Source organism: Cebus imitator, unplaced genomic scaffold (genome assembly GCF_001604975.1).
Source record: "Cebus imitator isolate Cc_AM_T3 unplaced genomic scaffold, Cebus_imitator-1.0 Scaffold6, whole genome shotgun sequence".
NCBI classification, from domain to species: Eukaryota; Metazoa; Chordata; class Mammalia; order Primates; family Cebidae; genus Cebus; species Cebus imitator.
In genome coordinates this window covers 5877460-5887195 of record NW_016107321.1, presented here as the reverse complement: position 1 = coordinate 5887195, position 9736 = coordinate 5877460, and the positions used below count along the sequence as shown (strand labels likewise).

Sequence of the window (9736 nt, the reverse complement as noted above, 5' to 3'; positions counted from 1 at the left end):
GCAGTGGCGCAATCTTGGTTCACTGCCACCTCCCTCTGCCTCCTGGGTTCAACCGATTCTCCTGCCTCATCCTTCAGAGTAGCTGGGACCTCAGACACTCACCACCACGCCCGGCTAATTTTCATATTTTTTTGTAGAGATGAGGTTTCACCGTGTTGGCCAGCCTGGTCTTGAACTCCTGATCTCACGTGAGCCACCATGCCTGGGCTTATTTTAAAACACTGGTATTATGTAAAACACACACTTTCACTACTTAAAAAAAATTTGTCATATGGTGAAGACATTTTCTTTCCTGTATATATCAATCTATATCATCATTACATGGGTCTGTCAAAATTTGTTATTTATTTTAAATAAAGAAATTATTTAGTTTCCAGATTTATGCTTGGGTGAACATGTTTGAAGTTAATTTTTTTCTCTTTTCTTTTTTTTTATCTGGCTTTTTTTCTATTTTGTTGATCTTTTCAAAAAACCAGCTCCTGGATTTATTGATTTTTTGAAGGGTTTTTTGTGTCTCTATCTCCTTTGAGATGTGATCTCACTCCGACATCCAGCCTGGAGTGCAGTGGTGCAATCATGCAGCTCACTGCAGCTGTGACCTCCGGGGCTCAAGTGATCCTCCCATCTCAGCTTCCTGAGTAGCTGGGACTGCAGGCACATGACACTACTCCCAGTTATTTTTTTATTTTTATTTTTTGTATTTTTTGATGTTGCCAGGCTGGTCTTGAACTCTCGGACTCAAGTGATCCTCCTGCTTCAGCTTCCCAAAGCCCCGGGAAAAACTTCTTACTTCATGAAGATGAAATATTTGACCCCAATTTCCGTCTTCAGTGAGGATTTCTTTGGAGAATCCCTGGCTGTATTTTAGCTTTAATTCAGACGGTGCTGGAATCATGACTCAATCTGTGCCTTTGAGTTCTCTCTGCAGTGCTGGCTTTCTGAGGAAAGGGCAGTGACTACAAACATTTTTGCCAGATAGAGAGCTGCCTTCCTCCTGACCCTTTGGGGCTAGCAGGATGTGAAGCCATTTGGGTGGCTATTCAGGGCACTAAACAACCTGTCTGCTTCCATATTGGTAAAAGAATCCAACACTCATCTTTTTCCACCTAGGAATTGCATACAATTTCAGCAAGTGCAGGAGATCCAAACCAGCTCTAACAATCCCCACTTTCGTATGCCTGCTAGTTAGAATAGGCTCTTTGCCAAGTGCTTTATGCCTGTTAGTTTATTTACTTCTCATGAAAGCCCTGAGAGGAAGGTGCTGTCATTAAAGCCTACACCACTGTGGGGACACAGGCACCCAGAGGCCAGGCAACCGTGAAACTGCCTTTGCAAAATTATGACTGAGACAGTGAAAGAGATCTAACTTAACCGACTCCATCTTGCTTCTAACTGCCAAGCTGTCCTTGTTCATTCCTGGGCATAGACGGAACTAACTTTGGGAAAAACTTACTTTATAGTTTATAGCTTAAAACAAAGATGATAACAGCCCTTTCCCAAAGCAGACCTCCTTCTTGCCTGGGGACTAGATTGCCTTTGCAGGACTCACATTAGCCACAAGATTAGAAATGATGGTTTAGAAGTCATGCAGCTGGAGGCTACAGGATTCTGACTCTCCGTAAACTGCTCCTAAGATCAGGGCTGGAGATATTTTGCAGACCCTGCACTTGATGGATCAGCTGGCACCACTCAGATGGATTAACTGGCTCATCTGATCTCGTGGCTCCCACCAAGGAACTGACTCAGAGCAAAAAGACAGCTTTGACTCCCTGTGATTTCATCCCGGACCAATCAGCACCTCCGGCTCGCTGGCTTTTCCCCCATCAACCAAGTTGTCCTTAGAAACTCTGCTCCCAGAATGCTCGGGGGAGACTGATTTGAGTAATAATAAAACTCCGGTCTCCCGCACAGCCGGCTCTGCATGAATTACTCTTTGTCTGTTGCAATTCCCCTGTCTTGATGAATCGGCTCTGTCTAGGCAGCAGGCAAGGTGACTCCCTTGGGTGGTTACAACTGGCCCATAGCTCATGAGCAGCAAAGCAGGCTAGCCCCCCAGGCGGCTGGCTCTGACCACTAACGCTTCCCCCGTAGAGCCGGTGTGCAGCCATCAGTGCACACGAGTCACATGGAAGCCCGTGTTTCCCAATGTGCAGCCACTCTGCACCACAACAAATATTGTGTTGGCCGAAAAGCAATAGTTCTCCCCTCAGATGCAAAGTGAACCTTCTCATTCTGAATATGTCCATTTCTTCAACAACCACAAGAGGTATCTGCTATGTGCCAGGCGCTGTTCTAGAAAGATATTCTTTTTTTTTTTTTTTTTTTCCAGAAGCCTGTTGGAGTTTATGGTTTCATTTGCCCAAAAATATACCTTTGGGGACCTCAAATTCTTTCTAAGAATCACTACCACACACATTAATTTGAACATTCCCATCCTTCCACCATCCCTGTTTCTCCTGGGAACTTCGAAATAAAAATGGCCCACTCTGGGTCCTTGTCTAGGGCTGTTTCTTCTTCTCTGGGGGTTGCAGCTCTGATGTGAATGATGGTGTCTGTCTTTCCAGCGTGGGGCCTCTGGTGGGCTGCATCACGTGATTGCATAGCACGAGTTGTGTTTCTGGGCAGTTTTAGGGAAGGCTTTAGACTGTGTTCCCAGCACCTCGGATTTGGACACCAACCCACCTAGCTTCTCACCTTGTTCAAACAAAGACTCCGAGGCGTTGTGCAGAATGATTTGGGTCTCATCTAGTTTGGCCTGCCCGTGAGTCATGGGGTCAGCTTCCCATGGGTTCTGGCGTCTACTGAGATGACCAGTCAGGGCTGCAGAATGGATTTAGCAGGGGATCCTCCTGGCCACTCTATCCTGTTGACTTGCTTGGAGAATTCGTCTAGTAAGTACTCCAGCAAGGTATAGGCCACCCAGGATGGGCGTTCACTGTCAGCAGTGGCCATACCTGCAAGACTGTCATTCCAGACACGGACACCACACAGGTAGTCTTGTTCTTTGACTGACACCCTAGTGCCTTTGGATGAGCGCTCCACAGTTGACTTGTGAAGGTCATGAATTCCTGAACACTGGATCTCTGGAAGAAGCTGAAGGAAGCCACGTTACTGTAGGCGGCTTTGGGCGGCACTGCCTTGGGCTCGCCTTTGCAGAGGACACTGAGGCGGTCCAGCTTCATGGTTCTGTGCCCCACCTGTCCAGCTGCGCAACTGCTTTCAGGGAGCAGTGCCGCCCCTTGGGACCGCTGCTGCCTACCGGCCTCTCAGCCCCTGGCTGCTGATGGGGTTACTGCTGGCTTCCTCCTCCTGGCTTGGGATCTATCCACATTGGTATTAATAGTAGATGTATACACAAGTCATGGAAGCTACTCAAAACACACAAAGATGCCTGCCTCCTGGAGGGGATGTAGCTCAGACCAGCAGGTAACAGGCCCTTGTATAAGAAACTAAGAGCTTTAGAGTGGCCCTGCCCAGGCCATCAGGTATAATTGTAACAGAGGAGCTGCACTTCAGTCCCTCAGCCGAAGCCTCTCTTGGGTGCCTTTCATTTGATTCCAGCTGTCCCGTCTTCCTGGATCCCCGTGGGCTGCACTGTCTTCCCCAGTTACTCCACCTCCTGATCCTAGCACCAGACACTGTGCATCCATCCATCCAGTGAAGTTTTTTAATCACTTGTTCAATCACCGATTGTTGAGTTCCTCCTTGGTGACAGGCACTGTGCTGGCTGGTAGAGAGACAGGTAAACAAGGCAGCCTGCTGCCTGCAAGCCAGCTCTGGGACATTCGGGTGAGAAGCACCGTGTGTGCATGAAGCAGTCAATTAAGTGTGATGACATATTCTGTATTTGGATTGAAAGACAGAAATTGGGCTGGGCTTGGTGGCTTACGCCTGTAATCCCAGAACTTTGGGAGGCTGAGTGGGGAGGACTGCTTGGACCCATGAATTTGAGACTAGTCTTGGCAATACAATGAGATCTGTTCTCTACAAAAAAGAAAAAACAAGTAGCTGGGCATCGTGGCATGCACCTGGGATGGGAGGATCGCTTGAGCCCATAAGGTCGAGGCTGCAGTGAGCTGTGATCATGCCACTGCCCTCCAGCCTGGGTGACAGAGCAAGGCTCTGCTTAAAAAACAAAAAATCGAACAAATATTGGGTAACACCTTTAAAAAGAATGTCTTTGCACAATTGTGTCTGGTTTCTCTGGGTTTCTTCCCATCAGATAGAAGAATGTTAGAGTAGGAAGAGGGTTTGTGAGGTCATCCAGCCAACCTCCTGGCTGCTTTACAGAAACTTGAAAATGATCTCGGATTGAGAACTCACTCCTTAGATGTTTCAGGAGTCTTCTGTGCACAAACAGTCTTGTCCAAATTGATGTTTAACATTGGTAGAATATACTATTATCTCTAACCGATTGTTCTACACCCTGCTCCACCCTACCCCAATCACTTTTGTTTCTTTTGACACGGAGTCTTGCTCTGTTGCCCAGGCTGGAGTGCAATGGTACGATCTTGGCTCACTGCAACCTCTGCCTCCTGGGTTCAAGTGATTTTCCCACCTCAGTCTCCTGAATAGCTGAGATTACAGGCGCCTGCCACCTGCCCACCTAATTTTTGTATTTTTAGTAGAGACAGAGTTTCGCCTTGTTGGCCAGGCTGGTCTTGAACTCCTGACCTCATGCGATCCACCCGCCTCGGCCTCCCAAAGTGCTGGGATTACAGACATGAGCCACTGCACCTGGCCCCCAATCACTTTTAATGTAGGCAAATTCATAGGAGCTCTGAAATATACAGTCATGTGTGCTTCGCTTTGTGGCTATGTTCTGAGGAGTTTGTTGTTAGGTAATTGCGTTGTTTGGAAACATGGTAGAGTGTGTTTACACAAACCTAGATGGTATCACCCACCACATACCTAGGCTAAATGGTAGAGCCTACTGCTCACAGGCTACAGACCTGCACAGCAAGTTACCTGCTGAATACTGCATGCAATTGTAGCACAATGGGAAGTATTTGTGTCTCCAAACATAGCTAAACATAGAAAAGGTACAGCATAAATATGGTGATGTAATCTCACGGGGCCACATCAAGAAATGACTGGCAAAGTTCACATAAAAATGCCCTGGCGATTATGCATGACTTGACCTGCAATAACTATTGGCTACTACAGTTCACAATTCAGATGGGCAATTTGATGTAGTTGTTAATGATCCACCATAAAAAAGAGTCATCATCCTAACAGCCCCAAAGCTATTTCCAGAACTGATCCTTATCCTAGCAATTGCAGCCCAACACGCCCACAGGGATCCTCAGTGAAAGGCAAAGTTAGAAGCTGTGGCAAGCTCTCTATTAGTTTCAATCACGCTGATCTAAAATGAATCCTCTTAATGGAAATCTGGTGGGCAAAACCACAGATGTTCTCTTTTCCCTGAGCAATAATATATCTTTTAGGTATTGTGTGCTTTATAGCCCATACCTCCTGGCCATGCATTGCCCCAGAGATGGGGAGACACAGTGCGAGAGAAGGAGAAGATGAGGAGGGGGCAGGAAGGGGGAGAGGAAGAGGAGGAAACAGAGAGGGGAAGTGGAGAAGGAGGTTGAGGAGAGGGAGAAGGAGGAAGGAAAGGAGAGGGACAGGAGGGAAGGAGGAGAGGGAGGGGCTTCAAACAACCTTCAATGCACACAGAATGGTCCTCTGCTTCTATTTCTTTGAACCATAAATTTAATTGAAAAAGAATTTTAAGGCCCAGTGCAGTGGCTCATGCCTGTAATCCCAGCACTTTGGGAGGCCAAGGCAGATGGATCACTTGAGATCAGGAGTTGGAGACCAGCCTAGCCAGCTTGGCGAAACCCTGTCTCTACTAAAAATACAAAATTGTACTGGGGAGGCTGAGGCAGGAGAATCACTTGAACACAAAAGACAGAGGTTGCAGTGAGCCAAGATCATACCACTGCACTCCAGCCTGGGCAACAGAGGAAGACTCTGCCTCAAAAACAAACAAATAAACAAAACACAAAAAAAGATATTTGTGACTGCACATATCACCTGTCTACCTACCTACCCACCTATCTATCTGATGACTTTCTTTTTTTTCCAGGACGTGTGGTGTTTTAGAAGAAATAATAGTTCAATGGCACAAAGGATCAGAGCAATTCACACCTGAGATGTGGGAATCAATTACAAAGACAAAGGTGGTTCATCTCTTCTCAGAGAATATTCTCCTTCGTGCAAGAACCTAGGTCTATTATGCGACACTTGATACCAGCCCTGAGTACTGGCATGTCCTGCAACCCTGTCGGAGGTGTGGTCATTTCCCACACATCTAAGAGGAAACAAATTATCATTTCCATCTTGACTGACTCATTTAATAGGAACAAGAGGCTCGTATCTCAAGTAAGTGCTGGACCATGAGACCATGCATCTCAGTCTATTTGGCTGCTATAACAAAATACCATAGACCGGGTCATTTATTTTATTTATTTATTTTTTGAGACCGAGTCTCACTCTGTTGCCCATACTGGAGTGCAGTGGTGCAATCTTGGCTCACTGCAACCTCCACCTCCCAAGTTCAAGCGATTCTCCTGCCTCAGCTGGGATTACAGGCTTACGCCACCATGCCCGCCTAATTTTTGTATTTTTAGTAGAGATGGAGTTTCGCCATGTTGTTCAGGCTGGTCTCGAACTCCTGACCTCTTGATCCACCTGCCTTAGCTTCCCAAAGTGCTGGGATTACCAGGCGAGAGCCACCTCGCCTCGCCAGACTGGATCATTTATAAACAACAGAAATTTGTTGCTCGCCGTTCTGAGGCTGGAAGTCCAAGATCAAGGTGCCAGTGGATTTGGTGTTTGGTGAGGGTGCTCTGCTCCATGGATGGCGTGTTGTAGCTGTGTCATCACATTGCCCAAGTGTCTTTTAGAAGGACTATAATCTCATTCACAAGGGTGGAGCCCTCATGACTTAATCATTTCTCGAAGGCCCCGGCTCTTAATACTATTACATTGGGTATTAGATTCCACCTATGCATTTTGAGAAACACCAACATTCAGACCATAACAGCATGGTCCCTCAGCTGGTGGATAAACAAACTGAGGCATAGCCATATAATGCAATGGTCTCAGCAATACAACGAATGGATGAATCTCAAAATAATTTTGTTGAGTAGAAGAAGCCAGACAAAAAAAGCATACATATAGCATTGTTCAACTTCTGTAAAATTTTAGGCAATGCAAACACACCTACAGTGACAGCAAACCAGTGGTTGCCTAGGGTTGGCAGGGTGGGTGTGGATTACAAACAGGCATGAGAAAACTTTTTGTTTATTTGTTTGTTTTTGAGATGGAATCTCACTTTGTCGCCCAGGCTGGAGTGCAGTGGTGTGATCTCGGCTCACTGCAACCTCCACTTCCTGGTTCAAGTGATTCTTGTGCCTCAGCCTCCTAAGTAGCTGGGATTACAGGTGTGCACCACCAAGCCCAGCTAATTTTTTTTTTTTTAATTTTTAGTACAGGTGGGATTTCACCATGTTGGCTAGGCTGGTCTTAAACTCCTGACCTCAAGTGATCCACCCACCTTGGCCTCCCAAAGTCCTGGGATTACAGATGTGAGCCACTGTGCCTGGCCAGAAAACTCCTGAGGGTGATGGATATGTTTATTATCTTGATTGTGGTGTTGGGGACATGGGTGCATATATCGAAACTTATCAAATTGTATACCTTAAATATGTGGTGTTTATTTTATTGATTTATTTATTTTTCAGACAGGGGCTCACTCTGTTCCAGCTGTAGTACAGTGGTCTAAAGAAGTCTCACTGCAGCCTTGACCTCCTGGGCTCAAGCAATCCTCCTGCCTCGGTCTCCCAAGTAGCTGAGAACATAAGTGCACACCACCATGCTTGGCTAATTAAAAATTTTTTTGGTAGGGATGGAGTTCTACCCTATTGTCCAGCCTGATCTTGAACTCTTGGGCTCTAGTGATCTGCCTGCCTTGGCCTCCCCAAGGCTGAGATTAGAGGCATGAGCCACTGTGCTTGGCCCTGCGCTGTTTATTGTGTACCAATTGTACCTCAACAAAGATGAACAAACAAAAAGAATATCTAAGCTGGGCCCAATGCTTATACCCATAATTCTAGCATTTTGGGAAGTTGAGGTTGGAGAATCATTTGAGGCAGGAGTTCAAGACTAGCATGGGCAAGATAATGAGACCTCATCTCTACCAATAACTAATTAACCAACCAACTAACTAAGTAACTAACTAGCTAACTTAGCTATACATGGCAGCACATGCCTGTAGTCTCAGCTACTCAGGAGGCAGAGGATGGCTTGAGCCTAGGAGGGTGAGGCTGCAGTGCCTCTGCACTCCAGCCTGGGTGACAAAGCATGACTTTGACTCAGAAGAAAATCAAACAAAAAGAATGTCACGTCGGGGTTCGGTGGCTCATGCCTATAATTTCAGCACTTTGGGAGGCTGAGGTGGGCAGATCATGAGGTCAGGAAATCGAGACCATCCTGGCCAACATAGTGATACCCTATGTCTACTAAAATAAAAAAAAAAAAAAAAAAAAAAATTAGCCGGGCTTAGTGGTGCGTGCCTGTAGTCCTAGCTACTCAGTAGGCCGAAGCAGGGGAATCCTTGAACCAGGGAGGCGGAGGTTGCTGTGAGCTGAGATCACACCACTGCACTCCAGCCTAGCGACAGAGTGAGACTCCATCTTAAAAAAAATGTCAAAAGGAGGATCTACAATAATTCTTAATGAGAAGATGGAAGATGACTATGACAAGCTTTTGGACCATGCAGATGCTCACCAGTTCTTGCTCACTGATAAGTCTTTCAAAATAGCGGCTGAACTTAAAGACAGTTCTACAGACTTTTGTTATGTAAAAAGACAGTGTTCCAAATTTGCTGACATTTTTCTGACATGGCAAGTTGTTCTCAGAGATACAATTCCTGGCAGAATTTTTTTTTTTTTTTGAGACGGAGTTTCACTCTTGTCACCCAGGCTGGAGTGCAATGGCACGATCTTGGCTCACTATAACCTCCGCCTCCCGGGTTCTAGTGATTCTCCTGCCTCATCCTCCTGAGTAGCTGGGATTATAGCCATGTGCCACCATGCCCAGCACATTTTTGTATTTTTAGTAGAGACAAGGTTTCACCATGTTGACCAGGCTGGTCTCAAACTTCTGACCTCAGGTGGTCCACTCTAAAGTGCTGGGCCATTGCGCCCGGCCACAATATTTTTGAAAACAAAAATAAAAACAAATACATAATCTGATTCCTCATGGTTAGAGGAGATATTCTAAAATTGAGTATGCCATTAACTATTTTTTAAAAGAAATTTTCAAAAGGATTTTAAAAACAGATGTTTGGAACTATTTCTATTATTAGTGATTTTGTTACTGAAAATGATGTGTGTCACTTTTAAAAAAAATCATACTTGGCTGGGCGCAGTGGCTCACACCTGTAATCCCAGCACTTTGGGAGGCCAAGATGGGTGGATCACCTAAGGTCAGGAGTTCAAGGCCAGCCTGGACAACATGGCAAAACCCCAACTCTACTAGAAATACAAAAATTAGCCAGGAGTGGTGGCACACACCTGTAATCACAGCTACTTAGGAGGCTGAGGTAGAAGAATTGCTCCAACCCAGGAGGCAGAGGTTGCAGTGAGCCAAGATTGTGCCACTGCATTCCAACCTGGGTGACAGAATGAGACTCCATCTCAAAAAAAAAAAAAAAAAAAAAAAA

The 9736-nt window shown here is 45.9% G+C and overlaps 1 pseudogene; it reads right to left on the bottom strand.

The window, feature by feature from the left end:
- Positions 1–2337: 2337 nt before the first annotated feature.
- On the bottom strand, positions 2338–3182 carry LOC108310695 (annotated as a pseudogene).
- Between the last annotated feature and the right edge of the window lie 6554 nt (positions 3183–9736).